The following is a 12,575-nucleotide window of genomic DNA, read 5'->3' on the forward strand; positions in this document are numbered from 1 at the left end:
TTCAGGGTTTACTTTGGGATTAAACTGGGAACAAACTAAAAAGACTCAAATACTCACCAGCTGTGAACTGACTCACTATCACATGTTTAATCTTTAGAGTAGTTAATTACAAGCACGCTGTTCACATCTTTGTCAACAACTGGAAGAAAAAGGAAGCTGTTTGATGTAGAAAGGTTTGACAAATTAAAGGAAAAAACAACTCCATGGTGGTGGAGAGCGCTGGGATCAGATTACACGATAACCCTGATAATGGCCCAATTTTGAGATCGTGAAATGATTGGCACGCTATGATTGGTCAGGGCCCATCATGGGGCCTAGCGGGCCTAATTACAGGGACGAGACTCTGCGATCGCTCTACGTCGTTCAACTTGCTGAGGCATTTTAATTGAAGTTGTTCAGATATTGAAACCACTGGAAAAGCCTCTGATGTGGCTTTAAAATGCCACATCAGAGATGTCACGTAGACGACACTAGAATAAAAACACCACGTGTCACTCGTTCCATCATCAGCGCCCGGTGGAGAATCCCATTAGCAAAACGACGACATGTTTTTAATGCAGGCATTGGAATGGTTTTCTTTAAGAAAGCGTTGTTTCATAAGGTTATTGGAGTGAAAGAAAGTTTAGAGAAATTATTATTTCCGAGTATTCAGCGGGGGTTAAGGGGTTAAAGTTAGAGCTAGGATTCAGATTAATATTAGAAAATGAATACAGTCAGTGGAAAGTCATTATACGAGTATAGTAACAACAGTGTGAGTGATTGTGTGCGCTCGTACATGTGTGTGAGTGATTGTGTGCGCACGTACATGTGTGTGAGTGATTGTGTGCGCACGTACATGTGTGTGAGTGATTGTGTGCGCACGTACATGTGTGTGTGTCTCACAGTGAAATACAGACCGAGGGAAAGGAGCATGAAAATGTGGAGACTTTAATTAACCTGTTTAATTTCGCCTGTGGTGGTTTAACCACTCTATCTAGCCTAACGGCAGCCTGCAGTATTAATGGCTCAGTTAATTCCAAATATTAAGCATTAGCCTCGGTTTGATTAACTCTGCCAATTTCATATCTCATAATAGTGTCCTTTTTAGAGGGGATATCAGTGATACCACCCATAAACGTGGCCGTAGACTCTGTTGGTGAAACTTTAGCCGAGCGATCCAAACATTAATCTGAATGACCTTCAGTGATGAATGAGTGTTCATTATACTTCTTAGCCAAGTCCCTGAAGGTCATATATGAAGGTCATATGCACACTTCTGTGAGGGAGGAGAGGTAGCCGGAGTCAGCCGTGGATCTGCTGCCGTACTTTCTCCTGTCTCGGCTCTCATTCACACACACACACACACACACACACACACACACACACACACACACACACACAGTCGCTCTCATTTGCTCTCACTCACTCCTTGCCTCTCTGTTGTTTTTGTCAGTGATGACGCCTCTCTCGAGTGCCCTCCAGGCATGTTGCCGTGGCGACTGGAGTAAAGGCGCGGATGAAAGAGCAAGAACCATCACTTTTTTTCTTCCTCCCAAACTCTCCCTCTCTCTGTCCCACCACCTATCTGTGAGGCTCCAGTGGATCACTCGCCTCCATCCACTCTAACATGTGTCATCCTTTTGTCGCCTCGTACTCAGGAGGAAAGTGCTGCATATGAGGAGCATATTCTTCCAATCCTTCATGATCGGATGATCGCTGGCTTCCTGTTGTGCGGCGAAAATATAGAGAGTCACATTTAATATGTTTTCTGCACCTCGTCTCGACCGGCAGAGGCACACATGCATATTTATGGTGTGCTTTGTGTGTATTTGAACATGCGACTGAATGAGGCTTCCCAGTGTCATAAGTTATTGAACGCCTGTTGTTCTTTGTACCATGTGATGCACTGTTTATGCTTATTGCCTCCCGCAGCTCCTGCCGCAGCACGGTTTGTACTTTGCAACAGGCGCCGGTGCACACAAGTCTAACAGTAACCATGGCTCGTTACCTCGGCCCTGGCTCTGTTTGTGATTAATTCATGAACAGCAGCGATGGGCATATTGATTATTCAGATAATTTGTTATCATCAATCAGCCTCAACTCTTTCATATATCCTTGTTGACTTCGTATTGATTTCCTAACTGACTTCATTCCTGGCGTAAGCAAAACTCCAGGAGAAAATGTGCTGCTTTTTCGTCCTCAGTGGGGTTTCTTTATTCTTCCTCCTGGCTTCTATCTGTGCGATCTCTAATTTCCTAAACCCATCGGTTCCCCTTCTCCCCACGTCTCACTTCAGACTAATCTCAGCTTTAATGTTATTGGATTAAAATGAGGTTGTCTTGATTGAGTTTCATGTCCAGTGGCAGTGTCAGTAAACAACAATTCATTTGATTAATCAGTTAATCTAGCGAAATGTCAAAACGTGAATATAAAGTGGCTGTGACAAAAATAACAACAGCCCTTTGAACTTGGAGAGACAGACAAATAAACATGTCTGTGTGAAAGCACGAGCGTGTAAAAGACGCATCTCTAGCCTGCCGCCCAAGCTCCACATCGTGTTAGCAACCTGTCAGCCTCACATCATCCTCCCTTCTCTGCCGCTTCTATTTCGTGTGAATCGGCATTTCTCAGTCCCTTTAATCCATTTCACCCGTCCAGGTGACAAACGTGAGAGATGGATGAAAAGAGTAAGGGACAAAAATAAAAAGTTTTAGAGTGTGAGAGAAATAGAGAGAGCCTGGGGCTCGGATAGATCGGGGCTGGAGAAAGGAAGAAATTACAGTGCAGGAATCAAGGGAGAGGCGTAGAAGGTTAAAGAATACTAACGTGTATGAGATACTGAGGGGTGTGGGGAGAGAGCTGGAGAAAGGCACATGGAGGCATTAGCTAAATGGAATAAAGGCCAACAGTGTTTTTGGTAATGGCGTGGTGCTGAGGAGAGTCCTGGCCCAAGCTCCAGGTGGGCCGCCATCGGTTTGCCCCCTCGAGTGTGGCGCTTAACCTGCCTCGCTTGGGTAAGTGCGCAGCTGTGCAAATGGCTAACGTGATTGTGAAGATATAAGCCCAGGATAATGGCATCTGCCAAGCAATCAAGAACAATGTTCCTCGGCGCCGGGCAGTGATGAAGAGGGAACGCCCGGAATCGGATGCTATAGGATGAAGGGTGAGCCCTCTGGGTAGGGAGGGAAGTGTTGGTAAATGGTCGTAAAGGACAGAGGGCCGGAAGAGCGGGGAGATGAACTTTGAGGACAATCTGTTTAGAGGAACAGATAGAAAGGAAAAACTAACAGGATGTTTGGAGTAAATTGTCACGGATTAAGGGCACATTAAATCTCAAGAAAACAAATATGGTCACCATATGAGGGCTTGGAAAACCAGCAGAATAATAACCACTATGCAGCAGGGTTTTGTGCTTGAGGTGCTTTGGGAACTGGGCCTTTTAAAGCCATTGTCTGCATTACAGTATATTAGGCCATACAAAAACTTCACTGGTCTAAAAGACTTTGCTTAATTTTACTCCGGTTACACGTTGCTCTCGTACAGATGTACATATAATATACAAATGAACAAGATAAATATAAAAAAAACATTAAAGAGTAGCAACATTAACATTTAACAAGGATGTACAATATAATGAGACCGATGATACTGAAATAACTAACACTGAGAAAAGAAATGTTGCCTTTGCAGTGTTTATTCTCTGCGCAGAGAAGATTCAATCATCATACAGAGTGCAATGCAGTCTGAAGGAGGAAGAACAAAGTGTATCGAGAGAGTGTGCCGTGTATGAGGAGCAGAGCGCTACGGTCTGTACGCACATACGGTTGCTTCCTTCCAGGGGAGCTACAGCACACATCCAGTATGGTCTTACAGTTACACTTAAGGAAGCTCAACAGAAATACCACATATGGTTATTGAGGCCCACACAAGCATAAGTCACACAAGCATGAGTCTGAATAAGTCTTAGTGTAAATGTTCCTTCACAACAGCCTGCCATCCCACATACATTGTCCATACAAAAGCTGATTGAAGTAAATGTGTGAAGAAGAAAGTATAGGAAGAAGTATAAATTATGCTTTTTCTTCTTATGTCTTCCAGGAGTTGTGTACGGATGGATTACGCTTCAACTGGAATAATTGCTCCTCGGTAATAAATAGGTTTTTCAAGATTGGGAAAACTGGATAAAATGTCAACATGTTATCGACATAACAAAAGGCCTTACCTGGTGTCAGACTCATTGGCTCACAGCTCACTTGTTATTCTGTTACCAAGTGCACTGTACAATATTTGATGCGTGAGTGATAACAAAAAACATGTTCAGAAATGTCCCGAGTGACCCTTTTACAGTTTGTAAACTGATGACGTACGTCAGTGTGAGCGTAGAGTTCTACAGCGGAGCTATGAAAGAGCAATAACCACCAAATATCAGCAATGCAACCTGCACAAAATGACTCTGCAGATCCATTTGCTGCCGGTAAGTGAGTGGAATACATGAGCATGTGGCCCAGTATTTAGTGGTCAGATACACCTGGCGTGTACCGTTACACCATCTGCGCTCATGCACAGAACATCAGATACCGTGACATCGACTCGGAGCGTTGTGTTTATTGAGCTGTAACTTGGGCTTTATTAACACCGTCCATTTTCACAGGCCTGTGTTATACAACACGTGTAATCGCTTGCGGTCATAGACGTCGCCGGTGTTTTGGTTTAAGGAGTGACTATGGTAACTGGTGCCTCTCAGCCCAATGAGTCCGTGGTTGCTCGTAGAGACGGCAGCTGTTGAAAGCACCAACAGAACATGTGGGCGTCGTTTTAAAAGCCTCCAATCAGTCATAATTACATACTCATCTGTGTTCCTTGTCTACGCCAACCATTCATTCAAGTTACTGCGAGCAACAAAAACACATTTGGCTGAAAGTGACCAGTTAACATGGCACCTGTTGCTCTTGTGCCTCTTTCAGAATGCTGTAGAACTTGTTGGAATATCGATGGTGAAATGTTTTTTTTCAGACAAAAGTTCAGATTTTCTGTCTGAAGCTGAATTCACAAAACATTTTCTATTATATATAATATTGTTTGCTTCAGTCGGAAGGTGCTAGGGCACGTCCAGAAAAGATACACTTTCAATGGCATGACATATTTAGGAGAGAGAAAACAAGAGCAGAGCAGCATGTGTATAATAAGCAAACATAAAGTGGAGTAAATAAGCATGACGATTTCATGAAGAGGAATGTTTTCCACCACAGAGAACCGTCGGGAGGCTGAAACAGAACGGGGAGAATCCAAAAAGGTAATAAATAGTTTGATTGATCTGCAAAACAGAGAGGTGACGAGAGTCTCGAATGAAAGACAAATGACCAAAAAGGAGAATTAAACTGCTGAGCTTTCATTCACAGAAGAAATCAGGAAGCTCAGAAAATGTGCAGCTGTCATTTTAATCATAATGTTGCATTATTAATCGTAAGTAATAACAAATAAGTACACATCTGAATTGATCTCTAGTAAAGAAATCCTGTGTAATCGGCTGTTCAATACGAATAATAGCCTGCCTAATTAATATGTCCTCATGAGTTATTAACTATAAAATGTATTAACTGTATATTGATCTGACTGATATTGCTGCTGTAAAAGCACACGAGAGACGGACAGAAAGATCTCTGTGCTTCTCCAAGATTGACAACAAATCAATACACGTAAAGGCAAACCTCTTGGCGAGCGTTTTGTTCCCTGTGGCTGCGTCTTGGACATGAGTCGACGCCCTTCGTTACAGAACACAAAGCATAAAACATACCTATATATGCCCGATGTAATAACAACACGACCCTGTGCTATTTTTCTAGCTAAAAGATTTAGTTTTTTACTCTCACTTGGGTCTGTCCTTAGTGAAGCTTCGGGTATTGGTTTTGTACGACAAAGCAAACAACAGCTGAGTCAATATCCGGGCTCCAATCAGCAGCCCGGACTGACCACGGGACGAGCATCGATTGAGGAAGCAATCAAGTATGCGTCTATATATTCATGAAGGATGGCTTCTCTCCTCACCCTCACTGCTGTGTGTCAGTAAAGCTGGTGTCCCTGAAGTCCTTTAATGACCAGTAATTAGCTGGAAGGAGGGCGTCATCAGCAAACACTTAATGTCACACCCCGTATGGTAAAAAGATGTAATGTTGCATCACTGTGCCCCCCGCTCTAATGGCAAGCTCTGGAGGTGGAACCGCACTGGCAGAGAGAGCTGACTGGCAGCGTGACTCAGAGTCAAAAGGCAGTGTTAGTCATAGCCACCGCAGCCTCAGGGGTTGGCTGCTTCCAGCATGTACAGGCTCCACAATGCTCGAGGAGAGCAGATATTATTAGCATAGAAATGACTTTGCAATATGCCATAACAGCTCGTACAGTACGCGCGGCAGGGAGCAAAGATCAATGTGTGACCACTCAGCCTGGCTATCCCTTGTCTCTTGGATGAGACACTTAGCTCAGTGTTGCCAAACGATGATAATCCATATGTGCCGCCTCCACTCACCTATGCATCTGTCCTTCATCCAAAAATATGCATTGAACCCGTTGCGTCTTCCCATCGACAGATATTTTTTTGCCTCCTCTGTAAATGTTAGGTCGAAAGTTCACTTTGAAATAATGGAGCATGTGACCTTTTTCTCCCAGAGCGATATTGCTCCGGAGGAATTGAAGCATTTTGGATGAGAGGCCGTGCAGAGGATTGTGAAGGGGGGGGGGCAGCAGTACCCTGGGGGGGGGAGGAGGAGAAATGTCACAATCACTACCGGAGCAAGGCCTGGCGTGGACATCAACCTTACCTCGTGTGTGCTTTCTGGAAAGAAAGATGAATAAATAAATAAATCCGCAGCTGGATTATGGTGTCATTTTAAGGACTGTTAACACAGACGAGGAGGCAGACAAGCTGATTATGGAGGATGATGACACAGTGGGTTCCATATTCATCAAGCTAATAACTAATGCTTTGATTATTGATATATTGTCAGGCAGAGCGCAGTGTGATTTGAAGTCCACAAGCCTGTTATGCACTCATTACCATGTTCATGCTGTATTCACCTTGCATGCAACAAGTTACTGTCGCTTAGAGAACAGCATCCAGTCACACTGCACTGCCCTACCTTTTAAATTACCAGTAATCTGAGGCGTAAATGAGCCCCCTGCGTTAGCTTCTGTAGCTAACTGCCGAGAGGGATCCACTTCCTCTGCAACTCGCCGGCTCACAGACAAGTTTTACAGGATGGGAAACTGTGCTTGAAAAAGCAACATTCTGCTGAACGAAACAAGAAGTACACCCTGGGCTGAGATTGGTTCATCAACCGCGGGTTCCGAGGTCAATAACTAAATGAGAAACAAAAAAAAACTCATCTTGAATAATTTAATTACATTTCATTAAATTTAAGAAAAATATGTATGTTGGAAACCTTCTTTGGTTGTAATTGAATGTACTTGGAGATTAAAAGAAAACACAGTTTCTTTGTGCAATTGCTCCGTCTTGCTCATCGTCAGATTGCGCCAGGTTGCCAACCCCATCAGGCACTTCATGCAGGTTTCACTAATGCTCGTAAATTGTCTGCAAATAGAATTTAACCTGAGAGTTTTGTGGAGGAATTTACTTAGACTGTGAAAAGTCTGTGTTTATCTCCAGAAATCAGATCAACCGTTGATTCAAGTTGATCACAGCGACACATGGCAGGATGCCCAGAAGGCCTGTATTTGATGCTCGGGATTTCAATCATGAGTCCAACTGACGCTCATCCCTTTGGCTGTGAACCAATCCCAGCTTGCGATGCCCAGGCATGCCGTCATGAGGTCACTATGTCAGGCGGGACCATCTTGCACAACCCTTCGCCTGCAGGGCCGAAGGAGCTGACTGACCTAATTAGCTGTTTGAATGATTGCCGTACTGCCCGGCATGTGGCTGATTTGGATGTGTGTGCTTCAGTGTTTCACTGCTATAGACAATTTCGGGATGAGGGCAACGGCAAACAAGTTGCCGTTACAGCCGCCGCTCACTTGTGAGCACACTGCAAAGTATGTGCCTGTGAAGGATTTCACCTTTTAAGCGGATTTGCCAGGAAATCTGTCCAAGATCTGCTGTTGAACCTGTTACATGCTGAAAATGCTGTCATCCAACGCCATTAATTAAAATTGATTTAACAAAATGTAGTCCACTTTTGTGAGACAGCTGGACGCCTTTTCTCTTCTGTATTGTAATTAGCAGCTCCACTTAAACTTTCTTTTTAAACCCACAAGCTTCTGCTCCACTTTTCTAATTCTCTTTATTAAACCCTCTCATTTTTAGCCAACCAGGGAGCACTAAAGACCAAGCAAAGTGCAAACTCTGGGCCGCCCCACATACCATCTTTTGCTAGCGTGGCCCAGAATTCCACTTTTATCATATGAAATCATGCATCTTCCTCGGATTACAATGCATCGAAATCACGGAGTTTGATGATTTAGCTCATTAGCTAGCAAGTAATCCCTGCTGGGTTTAATTAGCCAGCTGTTCCACACAGCACTTTCACATAAACACACTGCTGGATGGAAGTGGTATGGTAATGTTATAGTTTTTCTCAAAGCCTGTATCATAACCAATTTACTAAATAAGTAGTGCTTTGAGACTGACACAGACTACCTTCATAGGGGGCGAACAACCCAAATACCTCTGCGTCTACTCTCAGTGCAAATGCATTCGGTTCCACGAGGCCTCGGCTCTACGGCGGCGGCGCTCAACACATGAATCAGCCACCGGATTCATCTGCACAGAGTGGGTCAACCAACCGCCCACACATCGTCCCCATCAGGCGGCCTCGCGCCTTTTCTTCTGCTCCTGCTCCTCTTTCCCAACTAGGAGTCACGAAGCAAAAATCTGCCTCCATTTAAATCCCCTTGTTCTGGCTTCTCCCCGGACTACAGTTTTGTTTTTGTCTATTTTTTGTTTTGTTTTTGTAAACGTCAGTATGGGCCACAGGGGAGGGGCGGGGGGGGGGGGGGGGGGGGGGGGGGGGGATCAGCTAATGCTCAGAAAGCTATTTCAGCCAGCCGCACACTCCGCTCTGCTGTAAGGCCAAGTGCGATGCCTCAGAGGAGTATTGTTAGTCAGCAGTCCAGTGAGGAGGAGTAATGAACCGAGCGATCGGTGTTACTTGCTCGTAGCCCGGTGACACGCGGCTGACGTGGTCACATACAGTAGCTAATGTAGTTACACAAGCCTCATGGGGGGGACTATGTGCGGAGCCACAGCTGTTTTTTTTAAGCCCACTGTAGATGCACGGAGGCCATCTTTGGTCTGCGTTCTCCGATGAGCTGATAGTCGACGAGGAGAGGCGGTCATCAGATTATATTGTTCTATTTGCCTCTCTATCGCACGCTGCCAGACCGAGTTTCTCGTGGCGGCGTGATTTTTCCCAAATGTCAATTTTCTTTCGAAAAATGCCACTCAAACTGCAAAAGATGGAAAGAGATAGAGAGAAAGGAAATGATTGAGAGGGATTTTGAATCCCCGGAGAGGTTCGAAGAGAACCTTGTTTAGCTACATTAACGTTGAACTCTGCTGAACGAGAGAGAGAGAGAGAGAGAGAGAGAGAAAAGAGAGAGAGAGATGGAAAAGGTAATAGCGCTCTCTGCATCTAGGATGCCTCATTATTTGTGGTGATGTGAATCGCATCAAAGCAGCTTATTATGATCATCAGCGCTCAATAGTGGAGATGGGGGTGATCCACTCCTGGGCTGAGGGCACAGCCGTAGTGTGCTATTGATTTGGCTGTTAAGAGGTGCTTGTGTTACAAAGGGCATGCATCTCAGTCCTCCATTAAGATAATTATGCTTTCTATTGCCTTTTGCGCACCTCTGTGGCCCGTTGAATGAATAAAATCGCAAATAATTAAGTTGTTCTTTATGTGTTTTTTTGCAGAGCGCAACAAACTCAGCAGTTACGTGCCATGTATATATATATAAATGAGTAAATGCTTTCTCAATGGAGACACAAGACACGTTCTTCATCAACTGCATGCAGGCTTAAGGTGATTAACATATCTAAATTGATCCATCAGATGTTGAAATTTTGGGAGAGCAATTCAGTTCTGTTTTGTGCATGAACCTAATGAAATGTTTGAAGTTATTTGGTTGCTGCCAAGAAGTTATTCTGCCATAAAAAAAAATAATAGACACACTTCATAATGAATGCAGCCAGCCTCACATCACACATGGCTTTAACCCCTGGAACTTGACACAGTGCCCTCTGAACACACATTGCTCGTGGTCGTCTTCCACCCTTTCATTCGACATGCCGAGGGCCTTCTCGGAGGACTTGTAGAGAACCGTTTGGTATTAGCATTTTCAAAAGGGCAACCCGAGTCAGCGCGTCAGAAAACAGGGAAAGGTCACCAGGTTTCCTGCCGCTTAAAACCTCCACTCTATCAAGTTCTTGCCTCGCTGCCACGGACCGGCTCATGCCAAATTGAGAGATTGACCATTTTTCTCCCCAGTGACATTAAGAGGGTCATTTAGCACTACAGCTCCCAACATACTGATTGGGCTGAACAATCCACAACAGCAGCAGAGAGGAATCAGTGGAATAAGGTAGCAAGATCTAAGTCCCCAAGACGGTTTAGGGCCTGGCTGTGACATGACTGGCACTGAACCTCTGGGGATGAAAACCTGCGTGCTGGGTTGGTAAAGGGCTGAGAGCACGGGAGGGTGGCTTGTGGGGGAATTCTCCGTGAACGTCTGAAACTGGTGCGTTGGCTGCTGTGTGGCAAAGCAGGCGTGGGCCCCCACAGAGGTTGGTTCCAGCGGTGGGGGAGATGTGCTTACACGGTTGAGTTGGCTAAGCCTGCAGGTCCAGAGGGGACAGAGGGGTGGCATGGGGAGGAGAGGCAGAGCTCCAGGGAGCAGTATGAGTCTTGGCTGTGGATGAAAGTGCTGCCTCGCAGACGTCGATATCTCGGAGTACCCCGGGGTTGACCTTGGCAGGCCTGCACTCGCTGCCAGCCCATCTGCTTGTTATAGAGATGTAACGACGAGGCCGGTTGCATGTTTGTTATTTGGAAAATCGGTTTAAAATGGCGCATACAATAAAGTGATTATATTTTGACGTTTGCATCTACCCCTTTTCCTGCATTTACTGCGCTCCATTATTGTGTGGAGGCTCAAAGGGGCTTTATATGAGAATTGATTGAATTAGATTCAACTGTCATCGCACAGAGTAGCATCAACAGATAAATAGCTAAAGTTAAGGACAATGAATGTAACTGGGATATATATATATATATATATATATATATATATATGAAACAATTTCACATGACAGATTTCTGTTTATTTTTCGCCGTAAGTCGGTGCACCAATCAGGATTCAGCATCACTGGAATCAAAATGTCATGACAGCTTGTTTGATCGTTGTCAATCAAATCTGATCAAACTACCTACACGGTCCTGATGTAGCAGATTAGCTGTTAAACACTAAAATGTGTTTTTCTCTGAACTTTACTTTCAATTGTTGATTTTTGAAGTCATGAATATTTCATGTTAGAGAAAAATACTAAAGATTTGGCACCCGGTGTTCCAGGTAAGCGACAACCCGCGGTGCGGAGAAATGGAGCCAATGTGGAAGTGTCAGTTCATCAAATGGCCATTTGAGGTTTCCCCATAGACCCAACCCAAAAGGCCCAACTTTCCAGAAGAAATAAACGTGTTTACAGCCTGGTACAACAAATGGTTTTGATCTCTAAAAGCTAATTCCCTCGTTTCTCCACCGTTTTAAATCTATGAAGACTTTAAATTGGGCATAATTGGGGGCCTGGCAGCTCTCAGGTCCACCAACGATCTACCTCTTTGCCCTTTTCTGGGTTAGCTGGAAGTTGTTCTGTGTGTTCACTGCCAAGATGGCGACGTCCGGAGGCACCCACTTTATACTTCACAACGGCTCTTCAGAAATCTATGGGTGACATCATGGAGACGGCATCCGAAATGACAAAAACTGCATTTAGTGCTTTTGTCATCATTGAAAATATATATATTTTACACCAATGATTAGAAAAATAACGTACGCTTTTAACAGAATAATTCAGATGGCCCCTGTATTGAAATACCTGTCCACCTATTTTAAACTGATAGAGCTTTGGATTTGGCTGGTGGGGTAATGTTTACATTTAAGCTTTCGTTCACATTTCGATCACAGATTGCACCTTTCTGCGTCTTCAGAAATATCCTTTTGTTCTGGAAATTGTCTCTGAAACATCATTATGTGCATGGGTATGTTTACATATTCAAACAAACACATTTGTTATTGCTTCCTGACAGCAACCAATCACCTTTTATTGACTAATACCTTTGGTCTGCCACCACCTGGTGTCTCAGCTGTTGGCGATGTCTTCCTGTGCATGACGGGGTCCACACACTAATGTGAAGTGGCGTCCTCTGGGTTTGCGTGGATTTTATTTCCTTCAAACCAAATCTCCTGAACACAATTAAGAGTCTGAATCTCGGTGCTGTTGTCTTCATTTTCTCCTCCCTCCTCTCGCCCGGTCCGTCAGTGGCTCTGTAAACGACGTCTGAATGCGTCTCTCCACCTGCTCCTCT

The sequence above is a fragment of the Cyclopterus lumpus genome, chromosome 11, assembly GCF_009769545.1.
Source record: "Cyclopterus lumpus isolate fCycLum1 chromosome 11, fCycLum1.pri, whole genome shotgun sequence".
NCBI classification, from domain to species: Eukaryota; Metazoa; Chordata; class Actinopteri; order Perciformes; family Cyclopteridae; genus Cyclopterus; species Cyclopterus lumpus.